General features: G+C 36.3%; 3 pseudogenes; 1 reads left to right on the top strand and 2 right to left on the bottom strand.

The window, feature by feature from the left end:
- Positions 1-2477: 2477 nt before the first annotated feature.
- Positions 2478-3781, bottom strand: LOC114726990 (thaumatin-like protein 1; annotated as a pseudogene).
- A 912-nt stretch (positions 3782-4693) lies between these two features.
- On the bottom strand, positions 4694-10010 carry LOC114726989 (thaumatin-like protein 1b; annotated as a pseudogene).
- Positions 10011-14169: 4159 nt separating this feature from the next.
- LOC114726988 (uncharacterized) lies at positions 14170-15670 on the top strand (annotated as a pseudogene).
- Positions 15671-17361: the final 1691 nt, after the last annotated feature.

Raw genomic sequence — 17361 nt, 5'->3', positions numbered from 1 at the left:
CACAACCGCTACTTCGTCTTTGCTGGCGAATGATTCTGAGCTTATGGCTAAGGGTTTGAAACTGATGACGTTGGAGTCATCCAAAGATTTGACTTATGGATCATCTACTTCACTGCTACAATTGCAGGTTTGGTTTTTTTCCCCCTTTTATTTTTCTTTTCGGTTGATAAATCTTAATTTTTTTTAATGTTTTAATTTCAAATTATATATAGGATTCTCAAAGCCGACCTTCTCCGCACCAGAGACACAAGTCGTTAGTGATAAGACTCCAGTGCCAGCAAATCAAACATTACTGTAGGCGAGATGCCGAGAAGAAATTCTTCGTCTAAAAATCATAGTGATTCCTAATTTAGAAATTTTTTTAATAAATCATTCCTGTAGAAGGTGCAGAGAGGGAATTTTCATATCCATTTCCTCCATACCTCTATCAGGACGGTTTTTCAATGCCCAAATGAATAATAGAACCCACAGCTTACTTAACCCAGTTATTGTAAGAGGCCATCGATGGAAAGAAGAGGACGATGTTCTACCCAAGTAGACGACCATATGGAGGTGAGCTTTCTTTGACAGTCCGAACAACAGGATGAAGACGCAAGGAGAGGAGGATGTGCGATTTCAAACTCTCTCTCAGCACAAAAATAAAATTGAAATCTAAATAATATTGAAGAATATTTAATTAGTCTTTTTCTATAAAAAAAATTACTCATGCTCATATACAATTTGACATGACACTTACATGGATGCGAGAGATGACATGGCACTTGCATAGGAAAACAGGCATCACGGTAAAGGACAAACTTTATTAATGGTAAAAAAACGAGGGATTAAATCGTATGAAGTCATAATTAAAAAATTAAGTTATAAATGAGTTAATAGTTAAAATATTAAAAGAATAATTTTCCTTAAATTTTAAATAAAACTTATAAATTAAACACATTTTTTTAATTTGATGGGTGAGTATTTATTAGGGGGTGTTTGAGTAAAAACAAAAATATGATTTTAAAAGTACTTTTACAGTATACAAAATAAATATATAAAAGAGTTTATCTCAATTTATAAAAGGGAAAATGACAGATAAAGAAGCTCCAAAATGTGAAATGCCAATTTGGGAAGCTAAGGAAATGTAATTACCCATAGGGAAGCCCTTCCCAAATTGGGATTTTGAAATTCAGTGAAATGACAAAAATGCCCTTTGTTCTTTTTTTTTTTAAAAAAAAACCCAGCCCCTCACCGGTGGCCGGCGACCGGCGACCACCGCCGGCGACTGGCCTCCGGTGGCCGCCGACCGCCTCCGGCCACCGGTGTGGTGGCTGCCGGTGAAGGATTTTTGTGACAAGATTTTTTTTTTTGGGAATAGGATAATATTGGTTCAAAGTGGCGGGGGTGAGATTTGATCCCACAACCCCTTGGCTACTTGGACCAACAAAAGGATGGCCATTGGGCCATCAAAGATTTCTTACCCTTATAATGCAAACAAAAATATAAGTTAACTCTTTTACTGTGACTCCAGCTCGTGACAACAATTTATCTGAGGATGACAAGTCTTAATTGAGAAATAACAAGTCTAAATTTGATATTAACAAAGCAACTTTTCCTTATACATAACATAGCAGCATGTGCATTAATTAAAAATGATCATAATTTATTTAAAAATGACACGTCTTTACTATAAAATGACAAGTCTAAAATTGATATTAATAAGGCAACTTTTCCTTATACATAACAAGAAATAGCATCTACGTTAATTAAAAATGACCATAATTTATTTGAAAAAAACATGTCTTTACTGGAAAATGACAAGTCTAAAAATGATCATAATTTATTTAAAAATGACACGTCTTTGTTGAAAAATAACAACAATTTATTCGGTATTTCTTGTTATGTATAACGAAAAGTTGCTTTGTTAATATCAAATTTAGACTTGTTATTTCTCAATTAAGACTTGTCATCCTCAGATAAATTGTTGTCACGAGCTGAAGTCACAGTAAAAGAGTTAACTTATATTTTTGTTTGCATTATAAGATTAATAAATCTTTGATGGCCTAATGGCCATCCTTTTGTTGGTCCAAGTGGCCAAGGGGTTGTGGGATCAAATCCCACCCCCGCCACTTTGAACCAATATTATTCTATTCCAAAAAAAAAAAAATCTTGTCACAAAAATCCTTCACCGGCAGCCACCACACCGGTAGCCGGAGGCGGTCGGCAGCCGCTGGAGGCCAGTCGCCGGCGGTGGTCGCCGGTCGCCGGCCACCGGTGAGGGGCTGGGTTTTTTTTTTTAAAAAAAAAAAGAACAAAGGGCATTTTTGTCATTTCACTGAATTTCAAAATCCCAATTTGGGAAGGACTTCCCTATGGGTAATTACATTTCCTTAGCTTCCCAAATTGACATTTCACATTTTGGAGCTTCTTTATCTGTCATTTTCCCTTTATAAAAAAAATGTCTTAATATTATCACTGGCCGCACTAGAGTCAAGAGTCTATACAGGACAGAAAGTGACGTCATCACTATCAGCCCCCTTTACACTGATATTGAGGAGGTTTATTATCGTCGGGATAGGTGTGGGCCATACTACACAATTCCTTGTTCTTCTCGGAGTACTCATCAGGCTGGCAACTACAATCGCCGCAGCAAGATTTGGGATCCTTCAACGCATCACACGCACCGTAACATCCCACGCATCGACCGTCCTTGTTCGCCGCTACCAAAAATGAAGGGCACACGTCCTTAAGATCTCTAGCACAGTCCACGACCGGGCAAGGGCCGGATCCGTCCACCAGCGTCCCTCCATTGGGTTGGATCCGAACCCTCATGTTCTGCCCGTGGACTAGGCTCACTTCGTAGGATACGACCGGGTTGTTGATGTCGAGGATGAGGAGAGTCACTGTTGGAATATTTTTAAAATGAAAAGATGTGTTTTTTTTAAAAAGTCATGTCCTTATATAAATTATATGAGGGGTTATATCTTCATATAAATTAATAAATTTATTTGAAGGGTTGTGTCTTCATATAAATTAATATATTTATATAAAGGGTTATGTATGAAATTAAAATATTAAATGAACCTACATACTAAATACATTGTATTTAACAAAAGATCATGTAGGAAGTTAAAACATTAAATGAACCTACATGCTAAATTCATTGTATTTATTTAAATTATGTTGGTTCATGAACCAACATATGGTTGTGACTTTTATTTAGTAAGTTTTTATTCTAAAAGGTATCTCTTCAAGGCATCATTCCATGCTCTATATAAACCCTTCACCATCACTTCATTTGGAGATATACAACACAATTACTAAGATCAAACTCATTGCCTTTGTCTTTGAGTGCACATAGAGATAGAGTCAAATTATCACTTTACAAAAGTCATTGTTGTCTTTGTTTGAATTTTGAAAGTGCAATCCATATTCAAGGGTTTTCATTATATTCTGAAGGAAATTCACCGGTCAACCCAACTTGCACCCTAAAAAATAGGAATAGGTGGAGGCGAATTAAGCCTAAAAGAAAGTGTTATCCACGTCTTGAAGACATAGTGCACAACTTTCTTCTTCATCTCTTCTTCTTGTACTCTTCAGAGAATCATTCCCGCCAACAGTCAGCGGGTTGGGGACCCGCGCAGAACAGTTTGCCGGTGCCGCGATCCCCGGTTTGGCATGAGAAGTAGAAGGAGGCATTGTTGGAGCACTGGGTCCGAGCCCAAATGGAGCCGGTCCAGCGATCGTCCATGCTGTAAGTTGTGTGGACGTCCGGTGGAAGTTCTGGCTCCGCATCCAACATGTCGGTGCTTGCGGCGCGCCATATGGTGTAGGGACACTGGTTCGTAAAATGAAATTTCGCATCACAACGCCCTCCTGCATATTACAACACAGATGAGATCGGAGTCTTTATTGCATAGTAGAAGATGAGATCTTGCGGATAAAACCCAGGAGAGGGAGAGGGGGATATATGAGTGGGAGTCCAATAATCTTTAAAGCCTTCTTACTTCACAGCAAAAAGACTGCGTAACAGAGACTCTGAATTATGCTTGGAATGAAGCGATGAACAAGGAAGGAATTACTGTTTAGGATTGAAGCGGAAAACAAGAAAGAGCAAAACCTGGAAAGAGTAAGAGTAACGGCACCAGAAACTTGAAAAGAGCTGTGTTGGTGGCCATGATATGATCGATATCTCTCTTGATAATGGTATTCATAATGGGGATGATGACGATGGTATTCATACAGACAAACACAAACAATTATATGCGGGAGGATTTGTGTCACAGGCGTCGCATCCAATAATTAATAATGATATTTGTTAACGTTAATATATAATTATAGATGATTGGATTATAATCAATTTGTGATTTCCCATTCATGATAATTTCTTATTTTATTTAGACTAATCATTATATATTTATCGTGATTGTTATTATTTATTATAGATTGCTTTGGTATATCGATCATTCATTCTTGTTTTAGTATATATAAGCTCATATTAATCTGTGCTTATATTTTTATTCAATTTTGGATCAGATGCAAATTGGCCCTCGTAAGTAGTTATGCGTCCATTCCTGCACTTTGATTTCCAATGACCAACAGAGCTTCAAACCTCGTTTGAAATACGTGCCATGTACGTAGAGGATGACAATATGGCTTGAAGGACTTGGGCCAAATATTTGAAGAGAGCACGGTCGTGCTCGAGATCTGTGAGTTAATGCCTGTCAAGGTGGAGGGAAAAGGGAGCTTTTGTGAAATCCGATTCGGTAACAGTTGAGGGATTTCCAGCAACGAGATTCTCTTCGTGTATATGAGTTGAGCGGGCGGGCGGGCGGGCGGAGCCAAAGTTGAACCCAAATCCATCAGGTGGAAGATCCGTTCTGAGCGAGCAACAGACCAGGCAAAGTGGAAGATCTAAGGGCAACCATGAAAGAAAGGAAAAGGTCAGCAAGAAACTACAAATTTGTCAAGCAAGAAAGCAAAGAATATTTAGTTAGGAGTATAGCTGAAAAAATAAATGAGACCCGGGGAGTTTTCTTCATTTTAGTATTTTTGGCAGCTACGGCGTACAATATTTGGAAAAAGAGAGGAAGTTTTGGCCTTTAAGGATTAATTTTTTATTTGTCTCTTTATAACTTTTTCATTAAAAAAATCATTTTACGCGAAATGAAGAAAATTATGCCATTAAAGTTGGCGTAAATGTAATTTAGCACAAAAATAGAAAAGTGATACATTTAGGGAGGGATCAGGAAAAGTCGAAAGCAGGAATGGACCTCCCCCCCCCCCCCAACGTACAATATGGATAATAATCCAGCTCTGACTCCCGGTTGACGTGTATCACACGCGCTTCCTCGTAATCTGGAACTAATTTTAATAACTTTTTTAATTTTTTTTATTTAATACATTCACTTTAATTTTTAATACAATAAAAGTTTACACAATATAATAATAAGTGAAGCAAGAGTTGCACGTTTATATAAAATCTTTAATAATATGACGTATAAATAGGATAAAAATATTTTCTTCTAAATAAGACTAGAAATGAGTAATTGACAAAATATTTTTTATTTTTTCTGCAAAATGTTTGGCATTGGATATTTATAAAGAAATTTTGAATTATGCTTTGACCTAAATTACTATAAGGCGTAAAGAACTTTTATATGCACACACGTGTGTATGCTTCTTCGTGTTCTTATGACAAGGCACGTTTTATAAAATTGATGGCTCAAAAGTAATTAAAGACTTCTTTTATTTTCATTATACCGTTTCTTGCGGCCAAGACAAGTGTTATAATTCTTACACGTGGACATATACATAATATATTGTGCGTAGGTATACGAGTATTACATAAAATGATGACACAGTGAACGAATTTTTTTTTAATAAAGCTTCGACTTTCCTTGGCTCACAAGATTAAGGGGGTGTTTGCCTATCTTCCCAAACCATGGTTTGGAAAAAAATTTGCCAAACACCATATAAAAATCTCAAACCATGGTTTTGGGGGAAACCATGGTTTTTGATCAAGCCACCCAGAGCTGCTTCTGCTTCAAATTATTGAACGTTGGTGATGGGTCCAGGGAATATTACACAGAGCAGGCATCAATTATTTGCTTCTTCCTTCACTCTTCACCGAGCTCCTGGTAAGAAATAATCATATTTTTTGTTGGCAAAATAAATTATTTTACAAAAAACATATTTACTTATTTTATTAATATATATATACGTATTAATTTTTTTATTTATATTATTTATGTCTTATTTATTATGTTGCCAAAATATATATTATTAACAAATTTATTACTTCAAATAAACATATATTATGAAATATATCTTATGTGTAATTATCATTTAAACTTATGTCATTTTTAGTAATTTCTACATATAAAAAAGCACTTCTGACAACAACTATCCAAACACTCTCACTTTATCAGAATCATTTTTTCAGAAAATTTATTCTCTAGAAGCTATTTTTCAAACCATGGTTTGATTTCATCCAAATAACCCTGTTTGAGAACAGACCGTGATGGCATAGTTGGGCTTGCTTCTTGCTGAGGCAAGTAAGGGTGCCGGTCTTAACATTATAAGCGTAACTATAAGCATCAGGACACTGCGTCTTGAAACTTGAGGGGACTGGGTGGGCGGGCATTTCTCTGGCGTGTTAAAATCTCCAGTGCAACAATACTGTGGCTCATTGAAAGCCAAGCAGGCAATAACTGTCCCATCCGACCCGATTACTTTTAGTGGATCCGGGCACACCCGGTGCTGCCTTGTGGGGCTATGGACAAGGGCAAGTTGAATCCGTCTGCATTGCTCACAGCATAGAAATCTTGTCCACCGTTCGCTGCCACCGCGAGTTCTATCAGCGTTGACCCGGCGCCGTTGCAGCTGACTTTGACATCGCATCTCTGTTTTTCCCCCAATTTGCATTATTTTCCTTTTTTCCAAAAAAAAAATAAAATACCACTGTTATTAACAATAATCAATATCAATAATATTATTATATCATGTCGGTGGTGCTTCCTGGAAGTCTCATTGACTCGTGTACGGACACCTAAGAACAACCCAACCAATTTCTCGCATCTCGCATCTCCTAATAACCCGCCCCCTTTATTCAACTTGTGCCGATATATCCCAAAAACATCCCCATCGTTCGCACTGTCGTCCGTAGCATTCCTCTCCACATCAACTTATTATGGTTCTTCTGTATATGCAGAGCAAATAGACATTTTCTTTCGTGGAAGTCAATTACTAAATGCGTTATTTCAATTACCGTAATTGAAGAATTATGGGAGCTTCCCGCTGTGGTATAAATCATATATATAGATTCGTTGTATTTTAATAGCAGAATTAATTTAGTTGTAGAAATACTACTACTCGCAATTTTATTCTCCGGACAAAATGGATCCGATAATTATCTGTAGAGGTAGAATATGAGATTTTAGAAATTAAGTGAGGAAACAGTATCGGGATGGCGTCCGTACCAAGAATTAGAATCTTTGGGTAATAAAAGAACCCGATGATGGTGTATACCACTCGCTTCACCGACGCTAGGCCAGATCCACCGCCAAGTGCTTCCGTGACCGTGACCTTTTTTTCTTTCAATTAAAAAAATGATCAGGTCTTTTTAATATAGAGAAAGTTACAAATAAAAACCCCCAAATATATAAAATTACGATTTGAGATTTTGAATTTGGAAAACAGCAAATAACAACTAGGTCCTACTTTTGTAAATATGAAATATAGGTGAAATGTTTAAAATATCCCTAAGCCAAATTGTGATTTGATCTGCTAAAATTATCATTTACTAAAGTGAACTTATAATTTTTCATAATTAACTCGTCATTTGGCATACTCTCAGCTAAGTTTTGATTTGGTCTACTAAAGTTGTTATTCACTAAATTGGATTTGTCATTTCTCATAGTCAACTTATCATTTGGTTGAGGGAATTTCCTACATTTTCACTCACATTTCATATTTGCAAAAGTGGGACTGGATTCTTATTTTCTATTTTCCAAATTTAAGATCCCAAATTGTAATTTTACATATTCAAGAGTTTTTATTTGTAGTTTTTCCTTTTAATAATGGTTTTTTGATGTAAAGTCAGAGTTTTTTATAAATTAATTTGTACGTAAGACTAACATTTATTAGGTCAAAAAATTTGAACTTGTAATACTACCTCTAATTCTTAATATAAGATCTCATTTGACTTTATTTTAATCCTAAATATAATATTCAAATCTATTTTATCTTTTATATTTATTCTTTTTTTTAAGGTAATCTTTTTAATAATGATAGTTTTTACCAATACATTTGATTAGTAAAAATATTTTGAAAAAGACAATATATATTTATTACAAATAACTAATTTAATTTATTTTTTAACCTATTTAAATTAGTTAATTAATTTTACAGGAGGAGGTAGCATCTTTCTTACGAACTGGTAATGGTTTCAAGGGTGCTCAGAATGATAAGTAGACACCGACTGAAGGGATAGGGAAGGAAAGCGAGGGTGGGTGGGCGGAAAATGCTAACGCTACCCCGAGGGATTCGGCCGTCATTCTCACCTCATTCAATGACGTCATATTTCCCCATCCTTTTATTTATTCTCATTCGAATTAAAATTAAAACACCCGCAATTTAACGAATCTATTATAACTCAATCCCAACTCAAAATGACACCAACCCACATAAACGTTGCGGTGGCACAAACAAATTTTCCGGACGTACTAGAGCATCTGGTCCGAGCCCAAAAGCGACCCGACCCCGAAGGAGGCACGTCTACTGAGCTAGTTGCTCCGCTCGCCAACCCGAATCCGGTCTTAGATAATTGAGGGTTTGGAGCTCAATTACTTTACTTTTAATTTTTAAATTTACGCTTTTAAAATTTTTTAATTTTTTTTAATTTAGGTTCTTGAGTTTTAATTATTTTTTAATTTTCCTTTCACATGGTTAAAATTTACGCTGTTTCTAATTGATTTTATAATATGCAAGTAAAATTTTGTAATTTTTTTATATTTAGATAAAAAGGAGGCATTTTTAATTCTACCGCATCTAGTTCAATGCAGACCAGTAGTTGTATGTCCATTCCAAATCTACCGTGTCTGGTCCAAAATGAAACAGTCTTCATAAGCCTTTTATGTTTTATCTACAGCATTTGATTTAGATTGAGCCTGTCACTGTAACTATTTTTAATTTTTCTTAATCACATATTTCAGAAAAGGAAAAAAAAACTCTTTCCCCTTTCCCCTCCCTAACTTATTTTCTGCTGCTGCCTGTATACTCTGCTCGATCACTTTTTGCCTTGCTCTTGTTCTATCTTCGCCTCTAGCCGTGGATCTTCGTTGGGACTTGCCGGCGATCTTCTTTAGTACCCCGTGAGTCTCTCGTTCACTTTACTTTCTTTTTCTCTTGCCTTCCTCTTCGGCTCTGTCTGTGGTTCTCGCCTAGGTTGGGTCTCATCAGGGGTTTTCTTCAGTTCGCCATGAGTATTGCCTCTTGCAGTGGGTGTTGATAGAGGAAGTTGACATTGAAGCCTTCCAAACAGTGAATGTTAGATGATAAGTACCTATACAAGTATCTTGATTCTTCATAGAAATGGAGTTCAAAATTTCAATTCAACATTATTAGTTAACTAGTAATATTTTATCAATAAACACTAATAGGCCATAGCTAAAAAAAATCATTTTGAAAAATGAACCGAAAGTTTTGCTTTATAAAAATAGAGGGAATGATCCATTGTTTTTGTTGTGCCCTAGGTTTCTAAGACATCATTTAATTTGCTTGGGTTGATTGCATAATGAAAAATGGATTGACTTATGTGTTAGAACTCTTGAAGGCACCTTGGGTTATATTGGACAAAAACCCACCAATTTCGCAAGTTTCTACAAATTTTTTTCTCATTGAAAATTAGAAATACATAGAAACAACTCCAATATAAGATATGTTTATTATTTACTTTGAGATATCAAGGAAAACATTTTTGTTGCCTCTTCCTGAGGGTGCGGTAGTTGCTACTGACCTTTTGTGGCCATTTTCTTCTACATTATCTAGAGCTCTTCCTGACTCAAATTCTTGAGAATTTTTTCAATCCTCTTAAACTTACCAAGTTCCTTAACTTTAATTGGCATTTCTTTTCTTTTTCATGGGCTTTTTCCTTTGTTGGAATTGTTTTTATTTTATATGCCTTCTAAGATTAAGTTGTTTAAACTTTTGATCATGAAATTTATTCATTAAATTTTAGCCGCTATTTGGGGTCTTTCTTGTTAGATATAATTGGAATGGTTAGGGGATTGGCTTTGATGTTTACTTCTCCATGCCGTGAGGCAATGCATCTGTAGCTGCTATGGAAATGATCAAGTTGTTGAGTAAGTAGATTATTCATTCATTTATTTATTTCTCTTATATGGAATAATGTGGGCTGTAGTTTCTGCATGAATGCAATGGTTATTAACTTGAATCAATGGTCTTCAGAAGGTATGACTATACTATTTTATATTTGTTTTGTAAAGTATTTTATGAGTGGAGTCTTTTCTCATTATTAACACCCTTCTGCTTGATCATGATGTGCAATATGATATTATCTTCCACCTATTATGGATGATTAATAGTGAATAGCTTTAGTAATACTTTTGTTAAAAAACTTCAATGTGCTCAAGCATGAAATTCATAGAATACAACTGGTACACGTCCAAACATACTTTATCTTTAAAACTTGTTGCTTATTACATTACAAAGTAATTTACTTTCCATGTTGAGATTCAAGACATTCATATTTTTGAGTTGTAGAAAAGCCTTTTATTTTTTATGTTTAAGTTCTAGAATGCTTTGAAAGTTTTTTGGTTTATGATAGAAGAAGGTAATTCTTAGGATATAGTCAGTGAGAATGATCTATGGAAAAGTAAAGATATTGAGTCAGACAAAGAATGTTATGTCCTCATTAGACAAGAAGATATAGCAGAGAGAATGGGTTGCTTCATATTTACTACCCCCTTAACCATACTAAGGTATCTCCACAATTTAGGAAGCTTTATACATGTTATGCTCTACGTGGCATATACACAAAACTTTATTTATTATACAGTTCCATGTTTATAATGAATTGAAAATATGGCATTTGTGCATCCTAGTGCTTGTTATTGGATCCCTTATTTGGACAAGTCCAACTACGTTTACATCTTTTATCAGTTTCAGATTTCAAGGTTATTTTTTTAAATTATTTGTCAGCTTTATGTGTCAAAGGTAACATCTCGGATGAAATAATGTTCTCAGGTGGAGGACTTGTCTTTGGGTTTCTCTTATTCCTGCAACAATATTTGCAACTTGAAGAGCATGTCAGCCAAATTAGGCAGAGCATCTAGCTTTTATATTTATGTGTTATTACAAGTTTATGCAATTGCTGAAATTTAGGTTGGCTTTGGCATTTTTAGTCCTTCTGAAATTAGATATGTGTATATGTACTGAGATGCTTGTACAGATTAGTTCATGAGTAATTGGCAATCATTGGATTTGTGTTTTATTTTTTTCCCCAAAAAATGACTACTTATAGCGTCTGTTGCAGTGAGCAATATAAGTCGTAAGTTGTGACTTATGGCGTCTATTGCAGTGCGTAATAGAATTCGTAAGTTGTGAATTATGGCGTCTGTTCCTTTATGACCGACATCATAAGTCCTATCTTTTGTTTCTTTGCCTTCTACTACAACTCTAATGCAGTAGCGAAAGCATATTTTTAATTGAAGCCAAAAGGGGTATTTTGCACTAGTGATAATCTTTATCTTATAAGGAGGCAAAGAGGGGGTCAGCCAAGGCTATAAAAAGAGGTCCAAGAGCAAGGAGCAGGCCATGTCTTCTTCACTCACTCTCTACACCCCTCACAAGCATCCACTAAGGCGTCAAATTCTTTCTATTTCATCTCTATATTTTTGTTTTCTTTCTTTATCAATATGATGTGCTCTAGCCATATGAGTGGCTAGTCTCTTTGTTCTTAAGGAGAGATGTTGTGGCTTGAGTCTTATGCTTTAATTTGGATGAGTTGTAATTAGAGTTTTTAATATTTCATATATAAGTTTTATGATTTCGCAGTTGTAGGTTTTGAAACTCTTACATGCGGTTCTTTTGATTATTAATAATGTGAATTGCTTTTTCAGTTATAATTTGTGAGCTTATTTATAAATCCTTTTTCCTCTTATGATTATTTCATGTTATTCTAATATGTTATTTTTAGGGTTGCATGAGTAGTTATGAACTAAGTTTAGTGCTAGCTTATTTTTCAAGAATATATTGTTTGAATGTTTTTGTTTTGAGGAACAAATTATAATTGGAATTGAATTTTCACATGCTAAGTGGTTCTGAAAATAATTATTTAGTTGATATTTATATACTAGTTCTAGGTATAGATATTAATTAAATAGTTATGACCTATGTGTTCACTTGGGATTTATATTTTGACTTAGTACTCTCTTTTTATTAATTCTTATTAACTTTTGGACCAGGATAGCCACACATCAATCTTTGGGAAGCTCATCTTATCAGTAAAGTTTTTCTTATTTAGTATCTTTTATTTTTGTGTTCTCTCTAATTTTTTTGTTAACCTTAATTGAAAATCAACATTTTCTTCTACTCATTATTTTTTTTAATCACATAACTCAACTTAAAAGTTATTTTAAAGCCAAGCTTTGACTCCACACTGACCAAGAGTTAGCTCCTATACTACATAGGATTAATACTAATAACTTATTTGAAGCGCTAGTGACAAGTGTGGTCAGCCCATTACTTGCATTTTTTTTTTGCCTCTTTAAGTCCACCCATTAAGTGCTCAAAATCGATGGACTTAAATGGGTTGGGTTAGTGTGTTATATGGGTGTGTAGTGGGGTAAGGGCATGGACTGTCTGTGCCCGCCCATTTACATATAGTTTTTTTATTTTTATTTATTTCGCATGGTATCAAGTACTTATTGATATGGTAAAAGACGAGATCAGGGTGCAAGCAGATTCAGTCGGTCAGAGTTAGTAGCCAATATTTTTGCCCTTTTCTTTTACAATAATTTCTCAGAAAATATGTTTGGGGTTATGATAAAAAGGAAAAAGGAAATATGCTTGGGGTTACGTGGTTTAGACTATGCTTGATGAGAAATCCAAAACACTTCTGCAAATTGAACCGGACACCATTTTGCGTTCGTTTATGGGTCTTGGTGGAGTAGTAACCAAGCTTCACAAGTTAACGTTTGGTTTCTAATTTAGAATCTTTTAATAATGTTTGAGGTTTTCTCTTTTTCTGTTTTGATGTTGCTGTGGGTCTTTATAATTTAATCATATGATAAGTCTCATAATAAATATAATTTTAGAGATACATGAGGAGTTAATTAGGTAATTTCAAATTAAGATTTATTTCAAGAGTTCATAAATGTACGTTCATTACATATTTCAAAAATTCATCCAAATAATTTTATTTAGAAATTAGAAAATCCATCATTTAGAACTTTCTTAGAGGTATTTTCTTCGGCTTTTTAACACATATCATATTACATTTGTGCGCAAAACATTTGCTTAAATTAATCAAGAGGCAGAACTTCTGAGTGGAAAACTTTACGTATATGTACTTCTTCAGTATTTTCCTTATATTTTCCTGTTCAAATTATCAGAATACTTTTTTTTTGTTAAAGCATATGTATTTTTCTATTAGAAATAATTCTATTCGAAGTACTGTCGGGTATTAATTATGATGATAGTTAAATCCTTTGCTAGTTCTTGCTTGTTATAACATGCCAACAGAAAAAAAAGGGCTTTGGATTAGCCTAAAACCTGTGAGAAGGGCCCATTTATAATGGGCTTAAATGGGCTCTGTTTGGATACTGGCTAGCCCGTACTCATTGCCCGAAGCCCGCCCGGTGCTATTCAAACCCAGAAGCGAGGGAGCACACCACGGTTAATCGAACGGCCCTTGTTTAATCAAAGAAGCGACCATTGGCCTGGCTTCAACCATACGATACGACCTCTCTCCCCCTTCATTTTCAAGCACCGCAACGGCGGAGCACCGCCGTGCTAGTTCATCGCAGCTCATTTCAAACACTCCGTCTTCTCTCTACCATTTTTTCGGAGAGAAAATCCTCTACTTGAATCTCGGGGCACTTCCATAACTTCTTCAGCGGTTCTTAGAAGCTTTCGCACATGTCAATTTCTCTGTCTATTTGTTACTATTCCTAGCAATGGGATTTGGGTGCCTTTGTGGGCTTCTGGATCGAGCATATTGATGCCTCGTGTTTGAGTTTGAGGATTTTGGTTGCATAAAATCGCGCCAAGATAATAATTTAGGGTTTTGATTCCTGACATGTCCGATACTTCGAGGGGTCGAGTTACCATTACTCTTGGCCGTAGTGGTCAGGTACAAGTTTTGCTAAAGATGCTTGAAATCCCTTTTGATGGAAAACTAAATCATCGTAGAGTTTAATTTTCACTTTTTCTTGCATTCTGGGCATTTAAATGTTGGGTTTAAGACCTCACGGCTTGGATTTACCTTAGTGACTTGTTATGTGATTGAGCTAGGTTGTAAAGAGGGATCTGTCTGCGTTGGGTGCTTCTTCTTCTCTTCTTCTGTTCCCACAGCCGGGATTAAGCGCTCTGTGAGAGATAGAATAGGACATAATGCAGACAGTTCTTTATGGCATGAGGATGATCACAGCAACAATAAACGGTGTGTTTTCTATTCACTTAATCTCCTATTGTGTTGTGATAGTATTGAATCCGTAGCCCTTGGCCTGATGACATCAATATCTGATATTTCGTTAGTGTGTCCTGCGTTTGTTCAGAAACTTCATGGTTCACGTACGATGCTGCATGTTGTTCTTTGTTTCATGAATTGACAATTCACTTTGAATGATACCTTTATTCATGTTTACTGCAGACAGAGAGGAGATATAAGCATGCGAAGTAGGCTGGATGGTAGTAAACTTCCCTAGCAGTGATTTACGTTTGCATCTCTGTGTTGCTTTGTTGTCGCTATATATGTTTAATTTATTGACATCAATTTATTCAGAAGGGCGAATTGACAAAGATGATCTCCGCCTAAAGCTTATGAGGAAAAGTGCACTGAGGCGCACTGAGGGTAATGGTGATACTAAGAGGCTCGTGGATCTCCGTGAAAAATTGTCAACAGCAGTTCAACATCCAGTTGCAAGTTCTAGTTTAAAACAACAAATGTCTGATAGGGAAACAAGCATGTTAGGCCGAATCTCTTCAGCTAGAAGTTCTGATGATTTAATGCGAATGGAAAATATGAGAAGCTCATACTCACCTTGGTCATCAAATCATATGAGACAGAGATCACCAGATGGATTTCCTGGTACTTCCAGGGGCATTTCCCCTCAAAGTAATGTTGAAAGACCTCCAAAGAAGGCCTTTGAGCAGGGCATACGACAGTGCTAGGCCCGTTCCTTATGTGACTAGGGATGCTCTCGAGAATTCAAGGCCTCCAAGCGCTGCACCTGCATCTTTAATGTCACATTCTACAGTGTCCACGGTGCCTTCAATAACAGCTAAGCCTATAGCGCCACAACTTGGACAACTTCCTCCTCCAAGAATTGCAGCAGCAGCACAGAGGACTTCATACATGGTAAATGACAGTTACATTTCGATCATCAGACCCCCAACCACCCCCCCAACCAAAAAAAAAGAAAGAAAAAAAAATTCAGCCCCTTAGATTAGTGCTATGTGGAGAAACTTTTTTAATGGCTGTCAGCTTCATGTCCTGGTTGGTTCTGTTTTCTCCTCTGCTGTTATTTTATGCATTAGGAGTAGAAATTGTTTGTATAAGGAGAACTATGCTGATTTTAAAAGCAAATAATCTAAGTAGGATCGTATGCAGTTTTAATTATTTTGAACATCCACCTTAAAATACGCGTATTGAATTATTTTGGGTGAGTTAACCAATTAGTACCTGTTTACTTTGCTGAATATTTCATGCTCATATCTTATTCCATATGATTGGGTTACAATATATAGAGTCCGGATGAGAGATAATATCCGGTTACAATCAATCAGCCATAAATTACATATATTGCAATATCTCAATAAATCAGGAAATATATCTTCTAGCTAATATCATGGGCAATAAATGGAGAGAATCAAGGGAGATAATCAGGGGCTTTCTAACACTCCCCCTCAAGTTGGAGAGTAAATGTCAACCATTCCCAGCTTGCTTCGAAGCCCTTCAAACTTGACTCTGGCTAAAGGTTTGGTCATGACGTCAGCAATCTGATCAGTTGAGCGCACATAGCTCAGGTTAATTGTGCCATCTTCAACCTTTTCTTTGATGAAGTGTCGATCAATGTCAACATGCTTTGTTCGGTCATGATACACAGGATTCTTGGTCATTTCAATGCTGGCTTGGTTGTCACACCAGAGGTTCATAGGTCCTTCATAGGAAATTCTCAATTCCTTCAGAAGTCTGATCACCCACATTCCTTCACATACCCCTAGGGCTACAGCTCTTAGCTCAGCTTCAGCACTACTCCTTGAGACTACTGTCTGTTTCTTGCTTCGCCAAGTGACTAGGTTTCCCCAAACATAAGTGCAGTATCCTGTGACAGATCTTCTGTTATCCACAGCTCTCCCATGATCTGCATCAGTGTAGACCTCTATGTTCCTTGTACTCCCCTTTTAAAGAATATTCCTCTTCCAAGATTGAGTTTGAGGTAGGTCAGGATTCTGTATACTGCTTCCATATGTTCTTCCTGGGGTTGATTGCTTATACTCTACTACTCCAACAGCATAGCTAATGTCAGGCCTTGTATGAGTCAAGTAGATCAGTTTACCTACAAGTCTTCTGTACCTTTCTGAGTTGACTGGTACCCCGTCTGGTTTTCACTTCCAGATTACATGATTCTTCCATAGGCGTCTCACTAGGTTTAGCCCCAAGTATTCCTGTTTCGTGGAGCAAATCAAGTGTGTACTTTCGTTGAGACACACTTATACCCTTTTTGGATCTAGCAACCTCCATTCCAAGAAAGTACTTCCATTTGTCCTAGGTCCTTCACTTGGAATTCCCTAGCTAGAGCTTTCTTGAGTTGGGAGATAGAAACTTCATCACTGCCAGTTATGACTATATCATCCACATACACAATTAGGATCGTTACCTTTCCATTACTGTGTTTAACGAAGAGAGTGTGATCAGCTTGTCCTTGGATGTAGCCAAACCTTTTGATTGCCTTGGCAAACCTGTCGAACCACGCTCGTGGAGACTGTTTCCAGGCCATATAGTGATTTCTTCAGTTTGCAAACTGAGTTGGGTGGAGCTATTACTCCATCTGGGATTTCCATGTACACTACACTTCCTCCTCAAATCTCCATTTAGGAAAGCATTCTTCACATCTAGTTGATGTAGAGACCAGT

Source organism: Neltuma alba, unplaced genomic scaffold (genome assembly GCF_004799145.2).
Source record: "Neltuma alba isolate B1F8T4 unplaced genomic scaffold, ASM479914v2 tig00012420_pilon, whole genome shotgun sequence".
NCBI lineage: Eukaryota > Viridiplantae > Streptophyta > Magnoliopsida > Fabales > Fabaceae > Neltuma > Neltuma alba.
The sequence above is the reverse complement of the archived record's forward strand: the minus strand, read 5'-3'. Positions and strand labels throughout refer to the sequence as shown.